Source organism: Bubalus bubalis, chromosome 1 (genome assembly GCF_019923935.1).
Source record: "Bubalus bubalis isolate 160015118507 breed Murrah chromosome 1, NDDB_SH_1, whole genome shotgun sequence".
NCBI lineage: Eukaryota > Metazoa > Chordata > Mammalia > Artiodactyla > Bovidae > Bubalus > Bubalus bubalis.
This window is the reverse complement of record NC_059157.1, coordinates 20,052,833-20,077,171: the sequence shown is the minus strand read 5'-3', so window position 1 is coordinate 20,077,171 and position 24,339 is coordinate 20,052,833. Positions and strand designations below refer to the sequence as shown.

Genomic DNA, 24,339 nt, shown 5'->3' with positions numbered 1-24,339 from the left:
ATAAAACCACAGGGAGATAGCACTACTCATCCACGGGAATGGGCAACATGAAAAAGGGCGATGCTACCAAGTGTTGGTGAGGATGCTGACGAACGTTTATCCACTGTGGGCTGGGAATATAAATTAGCACAGCAACCTGAGTAAACTGCTTGGTGCTATCTATATGTATACCAGGGATATACATACCCTGAAAGTGAAAGTTTCTCAGTTGTGTCTGACTGTCTGTGACCCTACACAGTCCATGGAATTCTCCAGGCCAGAATACTGGAGTGGGTAGCCTTTCCCTTCTCCAGAGGATCTTCCCAACCCAGGGATCGAATTCAGGTCTCCTGCATTACAGGCAGATTCTTTACCAGCTGAGCTACAAGGGATGCCCAAGAATACTGGAGTGGGTAGCCTATCCCTCCTCCAGAGGATCTTCCCAACCCAGGAATCGAACCAGGGTCTCCTGCATTGCAGGCGGATTCTTTACCAACTGAGTTATCAGGGAAGCCCTAATTGCTGGAGTGGGTTGTCATTTACTTCTTCCAGGGGACCTTCCTGACCCAGGGATTGAACCTGGGTCTCCTGCATTGCAGGCAGATTCTTTACCACTGAGCCACCAGGGAAGCCCTAAATGCTGGAGTGGGTTGCCATTTATGTCTTCCAGGGGACCTTCCCGACCCAGGGATCGAACCTGAGTCTCCTGCATTGCAGACAGATTCTTTACCACTGAGCCACGAGGGAAGCCCTATATATATTTTATGGCCTAGAGCTCTTATTCCTAGGTGTATATCCAACTATAATATATACCAGCAGTTGCCAAACAAATATACAAGAATATTTGAGAGTAGTGCCATTCCTAATAGTCCCCAAAATAAAACAACGTCATGTCCATCAAAATAAAATGGATAAACTGGAGCACAACACAGCAATGAGAATAAACCAAATATTGTTACACACACTAACACAGAAAAACCTCATTAACATACATTGAACAAAAGAAGCTAGATATTGAGTTGGCCAAAATGTTCATATGGATTTTTCCATAAGATGTTACCAAAGTCCAAATGAACTTTTTGGTCAAACCAACACAAAAGGGAACATACTCTACATAAATAAACTTTACATGAAGTTTATTATATAGAGTTGGAGACTGGAAAAACAAATCACAGGCGATAGAAGGCAGGGGGCAGGGAGTGAGTGGAAGAGGATCTGAACAGACTAATAGGGGAGCTGGTGATGGTATGTCCTTGATTTGAATGAAGGTTATGTTATGAAAATTAATCAAGCTATATATTGATTATTATTGTATAAACATAAAGGTTTGTGCACTTATCTGTTTGTATAATTTAATACCAATTCTCCTTGAAAAATGCATCTCACTGATAGTGGATCTTACAAAACCACTGGACTTTAAAATCTGGTGAATTCTTAGATTTAAGGGTCAAGGGAGAATGACTGACTCACCCTTGCTAGCGAGGTGGCAAGAAACGGGGCTAGGAGGATAAACTCTGGCAACATTGTGGTGGTCTCTCAATGCAATGTCAGGGATTTGAGAATTTATTCAATGAACCCTAGAGGGTGAGATGGGACTCAGGGAGTCAATATGACCAGATTCATGTTTACAGAAAAAAAATCCTATACCAAGATCGAAATAAATTGAAAATGGAGAAGGGAGAGAAGACACAGAGGGACTAGGTAAGACGCTGTCAAAATAATGAAAGAAATGAAAGCCTGAGATGGCAAAGAAGTAGAAAGTGTATGTTTTCACCCTGCCCATCCATGTCTGCCCTTGATCTGGACCTACCCAGTAAACAAGTACCGATGCTGAAAACATTGGTTATGCCTGGAAAGTTGCCGTCTCCTCAGCCCAGGAGCATCTTCATGTTGATGGCTAGCAGGAGAGGGGCCGGCCCCCAGAGTGCTGCTGTCAAACTGCTTTTATTCTGATGAGTTCTTGGGTGTTAGTTCTTGCCATGCTTCACATCTCAAGGTACATTCAAGCGTGGCATTTCCTGGGGAGTTAAAAGAGAAAGTCATGTTATCCGTTGAAAAATCACAGGACAGAAACTGCAAGAAGCAAAGATCTGAGGACTACAAAGGTGGATTGACGTTTTTTGATGCTAACTTCTTTACTTGGGTAATACAGTCTGAAGTTTCAGGTAGACTGGAAAGGTTTTCTGGTCTCTTTGATGGATCTTTGTGCATAAATACCTTGTTCATGAATGGAAGGGGGATTTCAGATGTCCACAGGGCTGGAAGAATTCTTGTTATATATATAAAACCATAAACAAATAACAGCATTCCCTATCTTTTTTCCCTGTTTCCAGATAGACGATAGGTAGGTAGGTAGGTAGAGAGAGAGAGAGAGACAGAGATCTTAAGGAATTGTTCTCATGATTATGGAGAGTTTGGCATATCCAAAATCTGCAGTGATTTAGACACCCAGGGAGATAACCAAGACATCTGAACACCTGCTTTCCTTCTGGGAGTTTGGACATACGGTGCCATCCAGGCAGAGACTGCCTCTGTGAGCAGCTCCCAATAAAACCTCGGGCGTGGAGTCTCTAATGAGCTCCCTGGTGGACAGCATTTTTCAAGTATCGTCACAACTTGTTGTTGGGGAAGTAAGCACATCCTATGCAAGTCCACTGGGAGAGGATCCTCGGAAGATTGCATCTGGTCCCCCAGACTTTAATCGCATATTTATTTTCCCTTTGCTGATTGTGCTTTGCATCTTTTTCTGTAATAAATCACGGTTATGATCATGACTAGATATTGACTTCTGCGAGTCTTCCTAGGGAATCATCAAACTTGGTGGTGATCTTGAGAACCCCCAACCCAGAGTAGTACAAGAACCCATCTTATTCCTTTTCCCCCTTGAACTACACAGAGACACGTACGAGAGTAAATCACATATTGTGTTAAAAGAACATTATAATGGGTAACATAAAAACAGCTCAAGAGGAACCAATGATTATATAGTATTTGGGGAATAAAAAGTACTAAAAAATACAAAGTCATGATAATAAGACAAATTATACTTTTCCATTAATTCCAAAGGACATTTCCACTGATTTTTACAGAAAACAAACTTAATTATGTATGTCCAGCAAGAACTATTGTAAATCTTTTAAATAGATCCAGAATATTTTCAGTGAGGATAAGTACAGAGATCCATTAACCAAAGAGAAAAATGTTTAGGGACAAGTGAATGAAATTTCAAGCCTAATAGGTTTTGAAATCAATTTATTAGAATTATAAGGAAATCTTTCATGTATAATGATCTCTGGGTTTTGCTTAATAGTCACATTAATTAACTTCTCAAATTCAATAAAAGTGTAGGAAATTTACTTATGTTCAGTTCTTGACAAATAAATCATGGTAATTACATATTCACACGGCCAATGATAATTCCTCTAATTCAGTCTAATAAGCAAGAGTTCTTTTAGATAATTACTCCTTTTTAAAAAAGAAAAAAATCACATGTATAAAATGATTCCTACTGATTAGGAGTTTTGAGGCTTTGTTATGATGTATGAACAAGAGTTTCCGAAATCTTCAAGTCAGTAGTAACATCCTTTCAGGTCCAGCTTTAGTAAGATGTATATTCACAGGACATCATAACACATCCATATGTGATCTCAAGGGTGGCGGGGGTTGAAGGTGTTGGGTGACATAGAACTAGGATTTTTCAATTTCAGGTTTGCCTGACTTCCACTGTTGCTTCATGGGGAACAAGGTAATATATCAAAATCCCAGGAAAACCATAGATGATGAATATCAAAAGCCTAAGAAGTGATTAAAATCTAAGAAGTAAACCATACACCAAGCAAAATTTTCCCATCTTTTATACCACAAATAAGACTGGGATTCCAACACGTAACATTTGTAATCTAAAACAGTGATTTTCAAAGTATTATTCTCAGATCATCATCACCTGGGAACTTGTTAAGAATAAAAACTATTCAACAACAAAGACAAACCAGTTGAAAAATGGGCAAAGGACTTGAATAGGCATTTCTGATAGATGGATAGATAGATAGAGGTAAACAGTACATATGTACAAATGGTTAATAGGCACATGAAAAGATACTCAATATCACTAGCTGTAGTGTAAGTGCTTGACTTTCAATTTCTGAGGCATTTATTTCAAAAGATATCCATTCTGAATAAACACATTGCCAGCTCTATGACACAGTTATTAATACTAACAAACCAACCAGATAAGGGACCAGACTGTCCCACCCATGGAGATCCCCTTTTGGAAAGCCCAAGGTAATCAAGATAATTGATTGAATTATCCCTTTGAATGACCCCACTTCTCCCTTCCTGTGCTATGATTCCTGCTCTTATGCTTTCAATTAGCCAACAAGTAGTGAATCCAAGAAACTCTAGAGACACTTCACTCTCAGACCCTAATAAAGGCAGAGCCCAAGCTCTAAGCTCTCTCTTCTCTTCCATGACCTCACTGTGGCCCTTGGTTGCACAATATATCCTCCAGGACTTGTGAGTTAAAAGCATCTTCTTCAAAGTCCCCTGATGGTTTTTGCTGAAGTATGTCCTGTGATCATAACAACCACAAGAACTGGTCCAGTTGTAAGCAGGGTCTCCCAGTGGGAAGACATCTATAGAGATGGCTAGGATTAATATGCGCCCAGTGAGTTCAGCAGGCATTCCAATGGAGAGCACTACCCCAGGAGGCTTGGGACCTATGGAACATTAATCATCAGGGAAAGGCAAATCAAAGTCACAGCCAAATACCACTTCCAACCCACTAGAATGAAAATGTAAAATATTAAAAAGAAAAAACCACGAAAATAGCAAAGTTTGGTGAGGATGTGGTTAAACTGCAGCCCTTGAGCACTGCTGCTGGGAATATAAAATGGTGGGGCCACTCTGGAAAATGATATGGAAAAGCTAAACAGAATTATCAAATGATCTAGCAATTCAACTTCTAGGTATATATCCAAAGAAATTGAAAGCAGGAACTCAAACAGATATTTGTACATCGATCTTCATAGCAGCATTATCCACAGCAGCCAAAAGGTGGGAATGACCTAAATGCCCATTGACAGATGAATGAATAAATAAATGTAGCTTATACCTACAACAGAATATTACTTAACTTTAAAAAGGGATTAAATTCTGATTCATGCATATTCACACACCATGCATGAACCTTGATCTTATTGTGCTAAGCCAGACATGAAAGGACAAAGACCAATTCCACTTATATAAGGTGCAAAGCCACAGCTGGAGACATCCAAGACAAACAGACTAGGCTTTCTCAACCTCAAAGGACAGTGAAGTCCAATCTTAACATTTCTGAGTTCTCACCCTCTCAGTAGGCAGCAGTTAGGCAGGAAGAACTGATTCATTAACAGTCATAAGCAACCCTGGGAGTTCTAGAGAGTATTTGGAGAGGAGAAACCTAGGAAGAGTTGGACTTCTTAATCACCTGGCAAGTGAAAGGGTATAAATTTGGTATAAATATGTGACCATATTTTAGTGTTGCAGATCAGTAAGGCCCAGACTTTTGTGTTACAAGAGGGAAATAATAATGAGATGTGATTCTCAGCAAGGTTTTTTTTTTTTTCAACTATCCTCTTACACACTTCTTTCCCATGGTACTTGTCTGCAATAAGTCATAGTGGGAAAGAGTTTCAGCAGCCGATTCAGTAATATCTAAATATCCCTGGCAATGGAGAAGCTAGGCATTCAAGAAAAGTAAAAGAGGAAATAAAATAGGAAGAACAGAGACTTTCAAGTCAGACAGAGGGTGATAGGTTCTTTAGGGGCTCCTGGGGGCTCCATTTCTTAGTGATACTTTGAGAAGCATTGTAGCCTGTACTTGATTAATGGATGATGTTATTATTCCTGTTATACGATAGCAGTAGACCCATGAAAGGGGCTTCCCTAGTGGCTCACTAGTAAAGAATCCACCTGCGATGCAGGAGATTCGGGTTCGATCCCTGGATTGGGAAGATCCACTAGAGAAGGGAATGGCAACCCACTCCAGTATTCGTGCCTGCAGAATCCCATGAACAGAGAAGCCTGCAGTCCATGGGGTCGAAAAGAATCAGACATGACTGAAACAACTGAACAACAGCAACCACAGACCTGTGAAAGAAGTGCATTTAGTAAACTCTTATCTACTGCTTACTTACATCTGCTTTGTTTTTTTGTTTTTTAATTTTTTAATTGGAGGATAATTGCTTTACAATGTTGTGGGGGTTTTTTAAAAAAAGATTTTAAAAATATGAATCATTTTTTAAAAGCCTTCATTGCATTTGTTACAATGGTGTTTCTGCTTTATATTTTGGGGTTTTTTTTGGCTGCGAGGCATAAGGGATCTTAGCTCCCAGATCCCATATGGGGACGAACCTGCAACCCCTGCACTGTAAGTCAAAGTCTTGTAGACTGCCAGGGTAGTCCCAACTTACATCTGCTTTGATTTCACAAGACCCCATAAGCACCCTGAGTATTCTCAACAGGGACCAAGAGCCACTGGATTGTCTATTTTAATCCATTGTCTCTGTCACTTTGGAGCACCTCCTCTTCCACTAATAATAACCACTCTTGGTAGCAGACCTCTTTGGGTATCCTCTACTTCTCCAAGTCTGAATAGTGATGATTATGTATTTCCAATCTTAATCAAGGCTTAAGATATTAAGTCAGCCCAATCAATAGAAGCTTTGTATAATTCAAGTTGAGCACCTCTTATTTTGCTTGAGAAAAGCCGTAAGGATGCTCTCGCTTCTTAGAAAGGGTTGGCTGAAGTCTAAAGATTTTCAATAAGTTCAAATTGCCAGAGACATTTGCTTCTTGGAGGGTTTGAAAGAAAAACGATGAAAAGAATTTGAGAGTACTTTATAGGAAAGAATTATAAAGGTGATTACCCACATTAGTCACATTTTATCCATTTTCTTTCTCTGCTTTTTTTCCTAAAAAACTAGAAAAGGGATCCAATAAAAACACTGAAATCTGTGAGATTTTCAGTGTCGTACAAAATAACAGAACTACTATTTAATGAAGGTGTGATTCCATGAAGCTTTCAACACAGTAGAGTCGTACGTATTTGCAGCCCTCTGCATGTGAGGACCCATATGCAGGGGTGATAGTGGTATTAATCTGCTCTTGGGATGTAAATAAAAAACGGCAGTGCTGTAACTGCCAGCACCTGTTCAAATGTTCTGTCCAAGTTAGGAGCTGAGACGACACTCCATAAAGATACGGATCAGTGGTGTTCATAAGAACTTCTTCTCGGGTGCCCTTGGGTTGGCATGGAGGTCATCAAGGGAGATGGTGGTGTGAATCTGGGCACTTTGCTCACAGAGTGGAAACAACGATGCTGCATTCGATCTGCCTCTAGAAGCACAGGAGGCCTGGGAGCCCAGGGGGCAGCTCCTTCCATGATTTTAATGCCATTAATACCACTCACCATTTAAAATCAGATCTTGGTAATCAATAATGGTGCTTCATGATTACATACCACACCTAACCAGCTGATTGGTGTTTGCTGGAGATCTGTGAGATTTTCGGTGTTGTACAAAGTAACAGAACTACTATTACTGAAGGTGTGAGTCCATGAAGCTTTAAACATCCCTTCAACCATTCCCCCTGGTAGCCACAAGTTTGTTCTCTAAGTCTGTGAGTCTGTTTCTGTTTTTTTAAGTAAGTTCATTTGTATCGTTTCTATTTAGATTCCACATACAAGGGATGTCATACAATATTTCTCTCTGTCTGACTTACTTCACTCAGTAGGACACTCTCTAGGTCCACCCCTGTTGCTGCAAATGGCATTATTTCATTCTTTTTAATGGCTGAGTAATATTCTATTGTATACATATAAAACAGCTTACACAACATCTTCCTTATGCAATCCTCTGTCAGTGGACAGCTAGGTGTTTCTCTGTCCTGGCTGTTGTAAAAAGCACTGCAATGAACATCAGGGTGCACGTATCCTTTAGAACCATGTTTTCTTTGGATATATGCCCAGGAGTGGATTGCTGGATCGTATGGTGGCTCTATTTTTAGTTTTTTAAGGACCCTCCACATTGTTCTCCCATAGTGTCTGCACCAATTTACATTCCCACTAACAGTGTAGCCCTACTACTGCTTTTCAGCTGAACAGCAGTCCTGCTTATGTTGAATTCTTTAGAATCTGGGTACATTGTAAGAGATCTGCCATAGACTGATTACCAACTCCAGAACCCAAATGAGAATACCAGATCTTCTTGAGATCTTTGACCCTAAGCATGAAAGGATACAGGGAGGTAGATACAGAACAGTCAAATAAGGGACAAAAGAAAGGAGTGTAAACATTTACCTTTAAGGTCCCTATGGAACTCTGGTTTTTTGAAAGGACAGAATCTCTTTATAGAGAAGCCCCATTGTAGCAACAGTAATTCTGATCTTAAACACTTAGTGTATATTTCAGCAGAACAATTTGAAAGAAGAGATCAAATTCTACCACTAGAGAAAGAATGCTGCTGGCTTTAACCATAGGGCATGATTGTACCAAATTTCCTAACAGATTTGGTATACTGAATAGTACTCATCTCCATTTTATACTAGCAGCCCAATTTCGCTTTGGTAATCAGGATCAATCACCCCAGCCAGTATAGTAACTCCCTTCTTTGCCTATTAATTCAGGGGCAAAAGGAGCCCAAAGTACTCAGGTACTAGCCTTAACTTCCAGTTCAATGAAATCATTAGTGTGTTTCCTGGCAGAAGTATTCCTTGCTTTGAAACTAGGACTCCTAGACTAGCAGAGCATAAGGTCACAGGGACAGGAAGTTAACATTTTGCTGGTGGGTCACTAGGTGTAACAGTGAATGGTGACACCTCAATTTCCAGCCTTTGATTCCTGGACTCGTGAATCCTGACTATGGGAGAAACAGCACCATGAGGCTTTCCTGGTGGCTCAGATGGTAAAGAAACCTCCTGCAATGCAAGAGACCCAGGTTTGATTCCTCGGTTGGGAAGATCCCCTGGAGAAGAAAATGGGTACCCACTCCAGTATTCTCTCCTGGGAAATTCCATGGGCAGAGGAGCCTGGTGAGTTACAGTCCACGGGGTCACGATTAACACACACATCCTCCCAGAGAATATTGCCCAAACCCTGCAAGTACTGCCATCTAACTTGGGCTGTATATCTGATCCTGTTCAAAAGACTATTTTACAAGCTACCTGCTTTAGAACAATGGGGGACATGGTAAGACCTGTGAATTCCATGAGCATGGTCCTATTGCCACACTTTATTTGGTGTGAAATGAGTTCCTTGATCAGAAGCAATGCCTATTACAATGCTGATACTATGACAGTGGGCGAGGCATTCTGTAAGAAAACAGATGGCAATTTTGGCAGAAGCATTGCAAGCCTGAAAGGCAAATTCATATCTACAGTATCTCTTCCAGGAGAAGCAAAACACTGCCCATTTTGTGATGGAACCGATACAGTGTAATCAACCTGCCACCATGTACCTGGCTGATCATCCCAGAATGGTGCCATATTGGGGACTTGGTTTTAGAGTCTGCTTTGGAGAAGGAAATGGCAACCCACTCCAATATTCTTGCCTGGAAAATCCCATGGTCAGAGGAACCTGGTAGGCTACAGTCCATGGGGTCTCAAAGTGCCAGACATGACTGCGCAACTTCACTTTCACTTTTCACTTTGACAGACTGGACACTCAGCAGTGACTGCAGCCAGATCAGCACTGGTGAGTGGAAGTCTACGTTGCTGAACACAGGCTAAACCTCCATCCCTACCACCAGGGCCACTTGGTTCATAGGTCCATAGGATGATGGCAAGAAGGGCTGGGGAAAGGCTGACTGGAACCCACAGGACATGTCATCTCATCCTCTTGATTATTAAAACCCTACTAGTTAGTATTAACATGGGATACAAGTATCTTAATTTTTTTTTACCCAATTACAGAGGTTTGTCTATATACTACTTCTCAAGACTTCTTTGTTAGTAATTTTTCAGTCATATTCCTTTTAAGTCCCTACCTATCCAGCTAAACTGCCGGCCACAGTCCCTGGTTGGTATGTAATTGCACATCTGGCCCTTTCTCTTTGCAAGCACAATGAACAAGCAGGTGCACCCTTCCAAGTTTCACTTGGTGGGAGGATTTCCCTTCACCACTAAGAAAGGGGCTGCAGCGCTCCTGTGTACTGTGGTGCCTGGATCCTGTGCAGAACCATCTGTGACTCAGGCACACATTCTGTCTTCATTAGTCAACTGGCTTTAGGGAACTCCCCACGAGGCCATAAATGCAGGCCAGGAGAAAACAATGTTAAGCGTAGAAGTGGGAGCCAAGGGCACTTGGGCCATTTCCTGGTGTAGCTAACTTGTTTCCTCAGGGCCTGCTCAAGCCTGATCTCCTCTATGCTGCTGCTGCTTAGTCCCTTAAGTCGTGTCCAACTCTGTGGACTGGAGCCCCCCGGGCTCCACTGTCCACGGAATTCTCCAGGCAAGAGTACCAGAGTTGTCATGCCCTCCTCCAGGGGATCCTTCCAACCCAGGGATCAAACCTGTGTCTCTTACATTTCAGGCAGATTCTTTCTTTAAAAAATTAATTGATTTATTTTAATTGGAGGCTAATAACTTTACAATATTGTGGTGGTTTTTGCCATACATTGACATTAATCAGCCATGGGTGTACAGGTGTCCACCATCCTGAACCCCCCTCCCACCTCCCTCCCCATCCCATCCCTCTGGGTTGTCCCAGCACACTGGCTTTGAGTGCCCTGTTTCATGCATCGAACTTGGACTGGTCATCTCTTTCACATATTGTAGTATATATGTTTCAATACTATTCTCTCAAATCATCCCACCCTCACCTTCTCCCACAGAGTCCAAAAGTCCATTTTTCATGTCTGTGTCTCTTTTGCTGTCTCGCATATAGGGTCGTCATTACCATCTTTCTAAATTCCATATATATGCGTTAATATACTGTATTGGTGTTTTTCTTTCTGACTTACTTCACTCTGTATAATAGGCTCCAGTTTCATCCACCTCATTAGAACTGACTCAAATGCATTCTTTTTAATAGCTGAGTAATATTCCATTGTGTATATGTACCACAGCTTTTTTATCTATTTATCTGCTGATGGACATCTAGGTTGTTTCCATGTCCTGGCTATTGTAAACAATGCCGTGGTGAATATTGGGGTGCACATGTCTCTTTCAATTCTGGTTTCTTCAGTGGGTCAATGCCCAGGAATGCAGTGGGATTTGTATGCGTCGTATGGCAGTTCTATTTCCAGTTTTTTAAGGAATCTCCACACTGTTCTCCATAGTGGCTGTACTAGTTTTCATTCCCACCAACAGTGTAAGAAGGTTCCCTTTTCTCCATACCCTCTCCAGCATTTATTGTTTGTAGACTTTTTGATAGCAGCCATTCTGACTGACATGAGATGGTACCTCATTGTGGTTTTGTTTCGCGTTTCTCTGATATGAGTGATGTTGAGCATCTTTTCATGTGTTTGTTAGCATTTCTTCTTTGGAGAAATGTCTGTTTAGTTCTTTGGTCCATTTTTTTATTGGGTCGTTTATTTTTCTGGTATGAGCTGTTTGTGTATTTTTAAGATTAATTATTTGTCAGTTGCTTCATTTGCTATTATTTTTTTCCCATTCTGAAGGCTGTCTTTTCACCGTGCTAATAGTTTTCTTCATTGTGCAAAAGCTTTTACGTTTAATTAGGTCCCATTTGTTTATTTTTGCTGTTATTTCCATTACCCTGGGAGGTGGGTCATAGAGGATCTTGCTGTGATTTATGTCAGAGAGTGTTTTGTCAGGCACATTCTTTACCACTGAGCCACCAGGGAACCCTCGGTCTCCTCTACACTGGCCCCACTGGATGTTGGCGCATGCTCTGCATGCTCAACTTTATGGCTCCGTGGATCTGACAACATTCAGCTCATGAGCACAGCTCAGGTCTCATGGTCTTGGTGAGCCATACATAAGCATTCCAGTCTCTCTAAGACCCAGTAGCAAGCAAGTTTCTCAAAAGGGGAATAATCACCCCCAAAGGCTGGCAAAATTTGCTCCAAAATCCTAAGGGTTTGTCCTGTGGTTCACATACAGGGGCTGCCAAAGGCTCCAAACAGCGTCCTCATCTGCTACTTCAAGCCCCATTCCATCTGCTGGCTTGTGTGGGCCAAGTAGCAGAGCAGTTTGCACAGCGTCCTGGCCTTGCTGCAGAGTCTCCCCTTGCTCTGGACCCAATTCCAAACCAGCAGCTTTGGGGGGTGGGGGGTGGGGTCACCCAGTAAACAAGCTGGAGTCATACACTCTGAGGAAAAAGGGAAAGTTGCTCAGTCATGTCTGACTCTTGGCAACCCCATGGACTGTAGCCTGGCATGTTCCTCTGTCCATGAAATTCTCCAGGCCAGATTACTGGAGTGACTAGCTGTTCCCTTCTCTAGGGGATCTTCCCAACCAAGGGATGGAACCCAGGTATCCTGTATTGGAGGCAGAGTCTTTACTGTCTGAGCCACCAGGGAAGCCTAAGAATACTGGAGTGGATAGCCTATCCCTCTCCAGGGGATATGTCTCCCCTAAAACCAAAAGAGACCCACTAGGCTTCGTGTCTCTTTTTTGACTGTAGCAGGGCCAGATGCAACAGCTTATCCTTCACCTTAGGAGGGATGTCTTGACATACCTTAGAAATTTCACTGAGGCTGAAGACCCCATCCTCAGACATGCAAATGTCTTACTAATAAGTCTACTGTCATTACAAACTCTTGCTTACTAGATCCAATCAGAATTCTATCCTCCGGAATTCGCTGGTGGTCCAGTGGTTAGGACTCCGCACTTTCACTGCTGAGGGCCCAGGTTCAATCCCTGTTTAAGGAACTAAGACCCCACAAACTGCATGGCACAGCCAAAAATTTTTAAAGATAATATCCTCAATGTGATGGGCCAGTGTGGTATCTTACGGAAAAGAAATCTATATTTCTGTGGACTAATCACAGGAGTCTAGGAAGCTGACATGCTCCTGATTTAGGACAGTGTGAAGCACAAGCTGGAATCAAGATTGCCGGGAGAAATATCAATAACGTCAGATATGCAGGTGACACCACCCTTATGGCAGAAAATGAAAAGGAACTAAAATGCCTCTTGATGAAAGTGAAAGTGGAGAGTAAAAAAGTTGGCTTAAAACTCAACATTCAGAAAACGAAGATCATGGCATCTGCTCCCATCACTTCATGGGAAATAGATGGGGAAACAGTGGAAACAGTGTTAGACTTTATTTTTGGGGGCTCCAAAATCACTGCAGATGGTGACTGCAGCCATGAAATTAAAAGACGCTTACTCCTTGGAAGGAAAGTTATGACCAACCTAGATAGCATATTCAGAAGCAGAGACATTACTTTGCCAACAAAGGTCCAGCTAGTCAAAGCTATGGTTTTTCCAGTGGTCATGTATGGATGTGAGATTTGGACTGTGAAGAAGGCTGAGCGACGAAGAATTGATGCTTTTGAACTGTGGTGTTGGAGAAGACTCTTGAGAGTCCCTTGGACTGCAAGGAGATCCAACCAGTCCATTCTGAAGGAGATCAGCCCTGGGATTTCTTTGGAAGGAATGATGCTAAAGCTGAAACTCCAGTACTTTGGCCACCTCATGCGAAGAGTTGACTCATTGGAAAAGACTCTGATGCTGGGAGGGATTGGGGGCAGGAGGAGAAGGGGACGACAGAGGATGAGATGGCTGGATGGCATCACCAACTCGATGGACATGAGTCTGAGTGAACTCCGGGAGCTGGTGATGGACAGGGAGACCTGGCGTGCTGTGATTCATGGGGTCGCAAAGAGTCAGACACGACTGAGTGACTGAACTGAACTGAACTGAAACCCCATCATGGTTCTTTGACTGAATATAATGCTTTGTCTTCTCCTGCTACTTTCATGTTGTAAATTAAACCAAATCTGCTGCTTAGAGCAGCCTCTCTCTCTTCTTCAAATGAGCGGCTTTCGGCATTCTCATTGTAAGTAGGCTGAATAATGACTTCCCAGATATTTCCACATCCTAAATCCAGAAGCCATGAAAGTGACCTTATATGACCACATTGACTTTGTAGATATGATTAAATTAGGGGTTTTGAGATGGATTATCTGGGTGGGCCTGCATAATCACAATGGTCCTTTTTAAGAGTGAAGCAAGAGGAGTCAGGCAGACAGAAGGTGATGTGATGGTGAAAGCTGTAATTGGAGTGATGGGCTTTGGAGATGAGGGCATTAGAAGTAAAAGAATACTGGCAGCTACAAGAAGCTGAAAGAGTCAAGTAAACATTGTGCCCTGGGAGCCCCCAGAAGAGACCAGCACAGTCAACTCCTTGATTTTAGCCCAGTGACATGGTGCAAACACCTCACCCCAGAACTTTAAATGAGAGAATAAATTTACTTTGTGGAAACTTATTACAGCAGCTGCAGGAAACTAAGATGCTCTGCTTAAGTCTCTGAGGTCAGCCTGTGCTGTGAATTGTGATTGTGAAAAGTGAGGACCTCAGGACATTTTTGGGACTGCAGAATCCATTCCATGGTCTCCCATTCAACATGAACCATGCCATTTTGTGAACTGATCCCTGGAGGGGGTCATGATTAGTTCAAGCCCAACTTCCTTAGAGCTGGTTGATTCAGGAGCACAAACTCAAGTCAATCAGTGCGCAGAGTTCTCCTGGCAACAGGGATTCATTTAGAAGTGGGCATGTGATCCAACTGGAGCCAATGAGATACAGGGAGAAACAAAGACCCATCTTTCCCTTCTGTTTTCTATTTTACTAAGAAAGAAGAAATTAACCCCACCTGCTCCCACCTGCTTCTCTTTACGTGAGATAATAAACCCTTTTTGTTAAAGAAAGACAAAAAGAAAGAAGCAATCAAGAGTCTTTCTCAATATCCCACCATGATGTATAGCCATTTATTGCATATGTGCCCATACACTCTGCCTTTTTCTGTGGTACTAAGGATGAATTACCAGTTACTGCCCTCTTGATTTGAGTTCTTTTACCTACTTAAGGACATATGGCCCCAGAAATTCTCCCCTCTATCTACTGAAATATGAATTTCCCCCTCTACACTAGATTCTCCTTATCAGCATAAAAATATGCTTTTATTTTTGCCGTCCTAAAAATGCGTCTCTTTAGTGACTAATAGTGGGTATGCAGTTTCTTTTTGGGTACTGGAAACGTTCTAAAATGGATTATGGCAATGGTTGCACAACTCTGAATCTACTAAAAATCATGGGTGTTTGCACGTCAGATGGGTGAACTGAATGTATGTGAAGTGTCTCTCAAAAGAGCTATTTTTTTAAAAGAGGACATTGGCAAATATGATACTCTAAATGTTTGAAGTTGGGTAGGTCAGGTCACAATGATATTTTAACTACTTTAATGGAATATCTGAGAACATTTGCAAACTTATTCTATCAGTTCAGTCACTCAGTCGTGTCCGACTCTTTGCGACTCCATGAATCACAGCACGCCAGGCCTCCCTGTCCATCACCAACTCCCGGAGTTCACTCAGACTCACGTCCATCGAGTCAGTGATGCCATCCAGCCATCTCATCCTCTGTTGTCCCTTTCTCCTCCTGCCCCCAATCCCTCCCAGCATCAGAGTCTTTTCCAATGAGTCAACTCTTCGCATGAGGTGGCCAAAGTACTCAGCTTTAGCATCATTCCTTCCAAAGAAATCCCAGGGCTGATCTCCTTCAGAATGGACTGGTTGGATCTCCTTGTAGTCCAAGGGACTCTCAAGAGTCTTCTCCAACACCACAGTTCAAAAGCATCAATTCTTTGGCGCTCAGTCTTCTTCACAGTCCAACTCTCACATCCACACATGACCACTGGAAAAACCATAGCCTTGACTAGACGGACCTTTGTTGGAAAAGTAATGTCTCTGCTTTTGAATATGCTATCTAGGTTGGACATAACTTTCCTTCCAAGGAGTAAGCGTCTTTTAATTTTATGGCTGCAGTCACCATCTGCAGTGATTTTGGAGCCCCAAAAAATAAAGTCTTAACACTGTTTCCACTGTTTCCCCATCTATTTCCCATGAAGTGGTGGGACCAGATGCCATGATCTTTGTTTTCTGAATGTTGAGCTTTAAGCCAACTTTTTCACTCTCCTCTTTCACTTTCATCAAGAGGCTTTTGAGTTCCTCTTCACTTTCTGCCATAAGGGTGGTGTCATCTGCATACCTGAGGTTATTGATATTTCTCCTTGCAATCTTGATTCCAACTTGTGTTTCTTTCAGCCCAGCGTTTCTCATGATGTACTCTGCATATAAGTTAAATAAGCAGGGTGACAATTTTTTTTTTTTTAAGTAAAGGCAATTTTAAAAGTAAACTTTAGTGCAAAGAGAAGAAGAGGAATAAAATAGCAATTGGAAGGAGGAGTAGGGTCAAGAGAGGGCTTTTTTATGGATGCACTTATTTTTTATGTTTGTTTTCTTTTTAATCATGCTTTTATTAATGAATAGATGCTATTTAAATCATTTTATAGAATAAGTTAAATATATTGTCACCCTGCTTATTTAACTTAATCTATAAAATGATTTAAATAGCATCTATTCATTAATAAAAGCATGATTAAAAAGAAAACAAACATAAAAAATAAGTGCATCCATAAAAAAGCCCTGTCTTGACCCTACTCCTCCCTCCAGTTGCTATTTTCTTCTTCTTCTTCTCTTTGCACTAAAGTTTACTTTTAAAATTGCCTTTACGTTAAAAAAAAATTTATTGGAGTATAGCTGCTTTGCAATGTTGTGCTAGTTTCTTCTGTACAGTAAAGTGAATCAGTTATACATATATACATATCCCCTCATTTTTTTATTTCCTTCCCATTTAAGTCACCACAGAGCACTGAGTAGAGTTCCCTGTGCTGTACAGTAGGTTCTCATTGGTCATCTATTTTATACATAGTATCAATAGCATATATATGTCAATTCCAATCTCCCAATTCATCCCACCTCCCCTTTCCCTCTTGGTGTCCGTACGGTTGTTCTCTTCAATCCTTCCTTTCCCCTACACTCTATTGAACCTATCACCTCAACACTTCAACAAAACTGCTCTTCGGGGTTGCCAGTAACTTTCATGTAGTTAAATTTCATTGTCAGTTCTCAATCCTGATCTTACTTGTTCTCTCAGTCGTATTTGACCCAGTTTACCATCTCCTTCCCTGTCTTCCTTTATCTCAATTATGGCTACAAGAGTACTTATAACAAGCCACCCCCAAACTCAGTAGTTTAAAACATTTTTGCTTATTCATCTGTGAATCACATGAGTTTTCTGATCTAGGCTTGGCTCAGCTGGGCTGGGTGGGCTCCAAGCAGCAAGATAGGTTCAGATCTGTTCCACAAGACTCTAATCTTTCTTAGACCAGTGTGCTAACTAGGTCATGTTTCTCTCTTGCTGATCATACACTGCAAGAAGGCAAGTGCAAACACAGGATGCCTCTAAGGTCTAGACTCAGAACTGGCATGGACGACTACACCATCATTCTGCCGGCCAAAGAAAATCATGCCTTTGAGCACCAAATCAGAGAGCTGGTGAATATACTCTGTCTTTAAGGGGAGTATTTACAAAGTAATATGGCAAAAAGCTTGGACACAAGGGAACTAAGGCCTCTCATTTGATCAACTGTACAGAGCTTCCTCAATGGCTCAGTGGTAAAGAACCCACCTGCAATGCAGGAGACACAGAAGATGCAGGTTTAATCCCTGGGCCTGGAAGATCCCCTGGAGAAGGAAATGGCAACCCACTCCAGTATTCTTGCCTGGAGAACCCCATGGAGCGAGCCTGGTGGGCTACAGTCCACAGGGTCACAAAGAGTCAGACATGACTGAAGCGACTTAGCACACATTTCTCCTTGAATCACTTTCTTCATTGATTTCCAATACCCCACTCTACTAGTTTTACTGTTTCTCCATTGACTGCTTTTCAGCAGTAGAATTGTGATGCCTCGAGGCTCAGTACTTGGACTTCTTCTCCAGTTTAGTGACTCATTTGGTGATCTCATCTAGTTTTATGGTTTTAGAAATTGTCTATATGCTGATGACTCCATTGTTTGTATCTTCACTCTGACTTCTCTCAACTCCAGACTCACATACCCAACTGTCTAAACTTGTATGCCAAACAGCAAGTTTAAACTTAACAAGTCCAAAAACAAACTCCTGATCTTCTCCCTAAATAGTCCCCCAGGTAATAAATGGCAACTCTTTTTTTTTTTCCAGATGCTCAGGTAAACCCTTGGCGTCATTCTTACTTCTTCTTGTCACCACCATCTCTTACATTTTAATGGTCTCTTCCACCCTAGAATCTGTTTTCGATACAGCAGCTAGAGCAGTGGTCCCCAGTTTTTGGCACCACAGAGTGAATATGAGGAAGACAATTTTTCCCACGGATCAAGTTGTGGGGGAAGTTTTAGGATGATTCAAGCACATCATATTTATTGCGCACTTTATTTCTATAATTATTATATCAGCTCCACCTCAGATCATCAGGCATTAGATCCCAGAGGTTGGGGACCCCTGAACTACAGTAAGCTTTTAGAAATGTAGGTGAGATAAAGCCATTCTTCTGCTCAAAACCTTTGATGCCCCCCAACTCACCTGTGGCTCAGCTGGTAAAGAATCCATCTGCAATGTGGGAAACCTGGGTTCAATCCCTGGGTTGGGAAGATCCCCTAGAGAAAGGAAAGGCTACCGACTCCAGTATTCTGGTCTAGAGAATTCCATGGACTATATAGTTCATGGGGTTGCAAAGTGTTGGACACAACTGAGTGACTTTCACTTCACTATGACTTTATAGAACAACCCGATCTTCTGTTATTCTTTGACCTTATTTCTTTTCACTTCCTCATTCACTCTGCTCCAACTACATGAACTTCATTGGTGTTCCTTGAATAAGCCAACTACTTCCTGTCCCAGGACTTTTGTATCTGTTGTTCCCTTTCCCTGCAACTCTCCTCCCCCAGGTACAGGCAGGCTTGTTCCTTTAAATCATGACCCTTATTTTTATCACCCATTTCCCAAGCTATTTTTTCTGTTTCTTATTTTTTTATCACCATCTGACAAACCATAGGTTTTTACCTATTTGCTTATTGTCTATGTCTCCTCGGTGGATATGCAGGTTTCATGAGAACAAGTCATGAGAACAAGACTGTTTCGTTCATGGATATATTCTCAGAATGTAAAACTGTGCCTGGCATTTGCTATGCACACTATAATGGTGTTTGATGAATGACCAGATGGATGGATAGATGACATTGAAACATTTGGTTAACCTGATATTAATAAACTCTGCTTGATTCACTGTGGTTGAGCTTAATGACTGCTAAAACTAACCTGACAAACCTTAAATGTCTCAGTAAAAAGTGACTGCCTGATGAGTGTTATTATTAATAGCATGATGGGTATGATGGAGCTACCCAGGAAGTACATATTCACAGGAAAAAGAGGGCAAGGATTCCCTTGCTCTTTCTTCACCCATCTGTCTAGCTACTTTCTATGTCTCCTTCAAGCACAACCATTTCTTTAAAAACTTTTTTTTTAATTTTCATTTTTAAAAAAAATTTTTGGTCATGCTGCATGGCTTGTGGGATTCTAGCTCCCCGACCAGGGCTTGAACCCAGGCCCTTGGCAGCGAGTGCATGGAGACAAACCACTGGATGGCTAGAGAATTCCCCATAGCCATTTCTTAAAAGCTATTTCCAGTAAAAACACTGGGGCTACAGGGAGTTATTTTACCTTTGAAAAGAACTGGTATCTCTGCAAATCAGAGTCAGATAAAGCTCCAGAAGAGACCTGGGTCTCACAGCGTGGACAGGTATTAATTTAACTCCTGGCATCCAAACAACAGTCCTGGAGTTATTACAGAATGTAGTAGAGGGTAGATGTTAAAAGCCCAGATGCCAGAGCCAAAATGTTTTGCTTCAAATGGTGGCTCCACACTATTAAGTGTCCTGTGACCTTGGGCAAGCAACCTAAATTTTCAGTTCTTCCCTGTATCATCTGTGCAATGCCTTTAATAACAGTAGAGTTATTGAGAAGATTGCAGGCTTCCCTGGTGGCTCAGACAGTAAAGAATCTGCCCGCAATGCGGGAGACCTGGGTTCGATCCCTGGATTGGGACAATCCCCTCAAGAAGGGAATGGCAACCAGTACTCCTGCCTGAAGACTTCCATGGACAGAGGAGCCTGGTGGGCTACAATCCATGGGGTTGCAAAGAGTCGGACACAACTAAGCGACTGACACACACACACACACACACATTGGGAAGACTACATGAATTAATGAAGGCACTTGAGACATATAGTACTATAGATGTACATATGATACATAGCAAGTGCTGTATAATGACAGTGATATGGCTGCTGCTTGAAGCTAGGATCTTATTATTTGAGACATGGCACCATCCCCTCCTTGAATGCTCATGCAGGGCTGGGTTATGAGAGAGTCTATTCCTAGGCAGGTTGATAAGAAGCCCAGGGGTCCCTGAAGAGAGATGGGTCTGGGGCTCTCAAGGAGGAGCAAAGGACAAACATCTTTTTTTCTCTACATTCCCTAGTCTTAGTTACATAAAATGTTTTTTATTTTAAGCCCAGAACTGATGATTACACAACAAACAACTCAGTTTAAACTCTGTACTAAGGATTATATGGGCTTCCCTGGTGGCTTAGATGGTAAAGAGTCTGCCTGCAATGCAGGAGACCTGGGTTTGATCCCTGGCTTGAGAAGATCCTCTGGAGAAGGAAACAGCAACCCACTCCAATACTCTTGCCTGGAAAACTCCATGGACAAACATGTATCCTGCTTGAGGACAGTTTCTACTTCCTGAAAACATTCTGGCTAATCCTGTTATCTTAAAATGTAAATTATGGGAGTGGGTCTAGTAAGATCTTTACAACCTTGAGACATATTTTTGATTTAGTGTAGTAACTGCTGCTGCTGCTGCCAAGTCGCTTCAGTCGTGTCTGACTCTGTGTGACCCCATAGATGGCAGCCCACCAGGCTCCCCCGTCCCTGGGATTCCCCTGGCAAGAACACTGGAGTGGGTTGCCATTTCCTTCTCCAATGCATGAAAAGTGAAAGTGAAGTTGCTCAGTAGTGTGTGACTCTTCATGACCCCATGGCCTACCAGGCTCCTCTGTCCATGGGATTTTCCAGGCAAGAGTACTGGAGTGGGTTGCCATATTTAAAAAGTATACAAGTCCCTTGCTAACACTAGGGATGGGGGCATTCTGCATCCCCTTCTGATGTCTATGTCAGAAGCTTTCTCAGTCCCTTTTCACTTTAATAAAACTCTGCTATATGAAAGCTCTTGAGTGATCAAACCTGGTCCCTGGCCCAGAAGGTAAATCTTCAGAAATCACAAATATGACACTGTTCTGGGGGCTTGTCCAGGATCTTCAGGACAAGGTAAGAACACTCAGAGCTCTAGCCTCTCTGCTTTCTGAATATATATGTTTTCTGCTTTACTCTTTTTCACTTTACTAACTCTCCAGAGTGCTTGAATGACACACCGTGCATGAAACAAGTGATGAGCCCTGCTCTGTGGTTTCGAGGTGCCTCGTAATGACTGATGGCAGCCCCCAAAAGGGGAGTCTTGTCAGGGGTTTATACCAACCTGCCAATGCCAAGAGACACCCAACCTCCCTGAGAGGGGAATGGCCAGGGATGGGCAAAGCGTGTGGACCTAACTTTCCTTTCTCAGTTATCCTTTCCTGGTCTCTTTGACCATTTGGTAATTGCATGGGGGAATTAGAACTACTAACCTAATCTGTTGGATCATAGACTTTCAAGGGACTTGTGATCCATGCCGTTACTGTTTACTTTTACTTAGACCTCAAGCTTGGTAGTCATGGGGAGCCCAGACTTGCTGGGAGCATGTTTGGGAGCAAGGCGGAACTCTAGCTCCAGGAATGTCTCTTAGGCGAGAGGTCACTCTCTTGGCTGCCTGCCTCAGGGGCCAGCCACCTGAAAGTGAGTCTTTGTCGTGTCTGTGCCTCCAATCTATGTGGATAGCAGCACTTCTGGTGAACATGAGGTTTGTGAAGACACAGATCAGGAATTGCAAGATCTGGTCAGATTGGAAGTGCAATGGCCTTCTTCTTTTGGTAGTGCTAGCTCTTAGCAGGCCAGAGGAGGCTCTCTGATGGCTTCTGTCTCAACTCCCTAGATATTCTTTCTGTGGTATCTGTGGAAATGAACTGGAAGGACTGGCCCTAGTACCTTGAGGACAAAAATCACTTTTTTCTCACTGGGCAACCCTTTCGCTATCACATATACTGATGTCGTAATGACTCACCACTTCTACTTGCAGTCAGGGCTATACTCAGGAATGTGCATAAGCACAGGAAAGACTGATGCTTCCCCTAGGAGTCCCAGGAAAGATTCCAGGAAAGCTACTCTGCTGCACTTGGGGTGACATCAGAGGAGGTGTGAAAATCAAACAAAGGTCTTGGTGGTAAGGAGCTGGAAATCAGTCTGGGATGCTATCAGGTCTACCCTGGTGCACCTCCACCCCACCTCAGTGGTAGAACCAGGAGGCACAAGTAAGATGCCTGCTTGGTAAGGGACAGACTAAGACCCACCAAGGAAGGAAAGCTTCAGTGGAGAGTCTGTCTACAACCCCATCTAGAGCAGGAAGGGATGCCTCTGGTGGAAAGAACCCATGGCTGTGGATGCTGTTTTTTTCTCTTACACATGGGAGCTAATAGTTCCAGAACTACTTCTTTAAAATGTATTTTAAAAACTGGGACAAGTTTGATCCCAAGAGTTTAAAAAAGACACTCCTGATCTTCTTCTGTGATACTGAATGGCCACAGTATCCTTTAGAAGATGGGGAACGCTGGCCTGTTGAAAGGTCTGTTAATTACAATACTGTTTTGCAACTAGACCAGTTCTGTAGAAAACAAGAGAAATGGGTAGAAGTGCCATATATGTTGCTCTTTATCTCTCTGCGAGACATGCCAGACTTGTGTCCTAAGGGTACAGATTTGGGTGTGAAACCTACAGTTGCCTCCTGTTCTCTTACTTTGATCCTGTATCTGGAGCTCCCAACTGAACAGGTTGAGAATCAGGGCACCCTTCCAGAAGGGGTCACCTCAGACTCATTACAAACTCAAATAGTCTCAACTGTGGTTGAGACTATTCAGAGAATCCAAAAAGTACATAGAATCCTTTACGGGACTAACTTTACTTTATAAGATTACTTGGAGAGATGTAATACATGTCTTGGGACAGACGCTGACTCCTGACTCCAGAGCTTGAGTTTTGGGGGAAGTTACTACTTTTGGAGATGAATGGCTTAAAGGTAAGCAGAAAGAAGGAACACGAAATAGCCCTCCTCCCTACTGGGAACCAAGAAGTTCCCAAATAGAACTTATTATTCCATAACAGAGCCACTCTGCTGGCCATATTCTTGAAGGACTCAAGCCAGCACGCACTGACTTTAAACTATGCTAAGTTGGCTGACATAGAACAGGAAGAGAAGGAAATTCCTGGTAAATTCCCAGATAGACTACGGGAGGCTCTCTGAAAGTTTACGGACATTGATCTTGAAATTACAGAGTGAGAAATGATCTTAAAAGATAGATTTCTCACTCAGTTGGCTCCAGATATCTGCTGAAAGTTACAAAAACAGGAGTTTGGACCAAATCAGTCTTTAGAAAAACTGTTGCAGTTGGCTCAGATGGTATATTATGGTAGGGAGTATAAGGATGAAAATAGGAAAAAAAGAACCAGACAAAAGACTGATGCCCCAACAATGGCTGTTCAGTTCAGTTCAGTCGCTCAGTCGTGTCCGACTCTTTGCGATCCCATGAATCACAGCATGCCAGGCCTCCCTGTCCATCACCAACTCCCAGAATCTACTCAAACTCATGTCCATCGAGTCGATGATGCCATCCAGCCATCTCATCCTCTGTCGTCCCTTCTCCTCCTACCCCCAATCCCTCCCAGCATCAGAGTCTTTTCCAATGAGTCAACTCTTCGCATGAGGTGGCCAAAGTATTGGAGTTTCAGCCTCAGCATCAGGCCTTCCAATGAACACCCAGGACTGATCTCCTTTAAGATGGACTGGTTGGACCTCCTTGCAGTCCAAGGGACTCTCAAGAGTCTTTTCCAACACCACAGTTCAAAAGCATCAATTCTTTGGCACTCAGCTTTCTTCACAGTCCAACCCTCACATCCATACATGACCACTGGAAAAACCATAGCCTTGACTAGACAGACTTTTGTTGGCAAAGTAATGTCTCTGCTTTTCAATATGCTATGTAGGTTGGTCATAACTTTCCTTCCAAGGAGTAAGTGTCTTTTAATTTCATGACTGCAATCACCATCTGCA

General features: G+C 42.4%; 1 non-coding gene across 1 annotated transcript; it reads left to right on the top strand.

Annotated features, from left to right (window-relative positions):
* The first annotated feature begins 12,776 nt into the window (after positions 1–12,776).
* Positions 12,777–12,849, top strand: TRNAE-UUC. The gene has a single exon. It is a non-coding gene; the product is annotated as a tRNA-Glu (tRNA).
* The last annotated feature ends 11,490 nt before the right edge of the window (positions 12,850–24,339 follow it).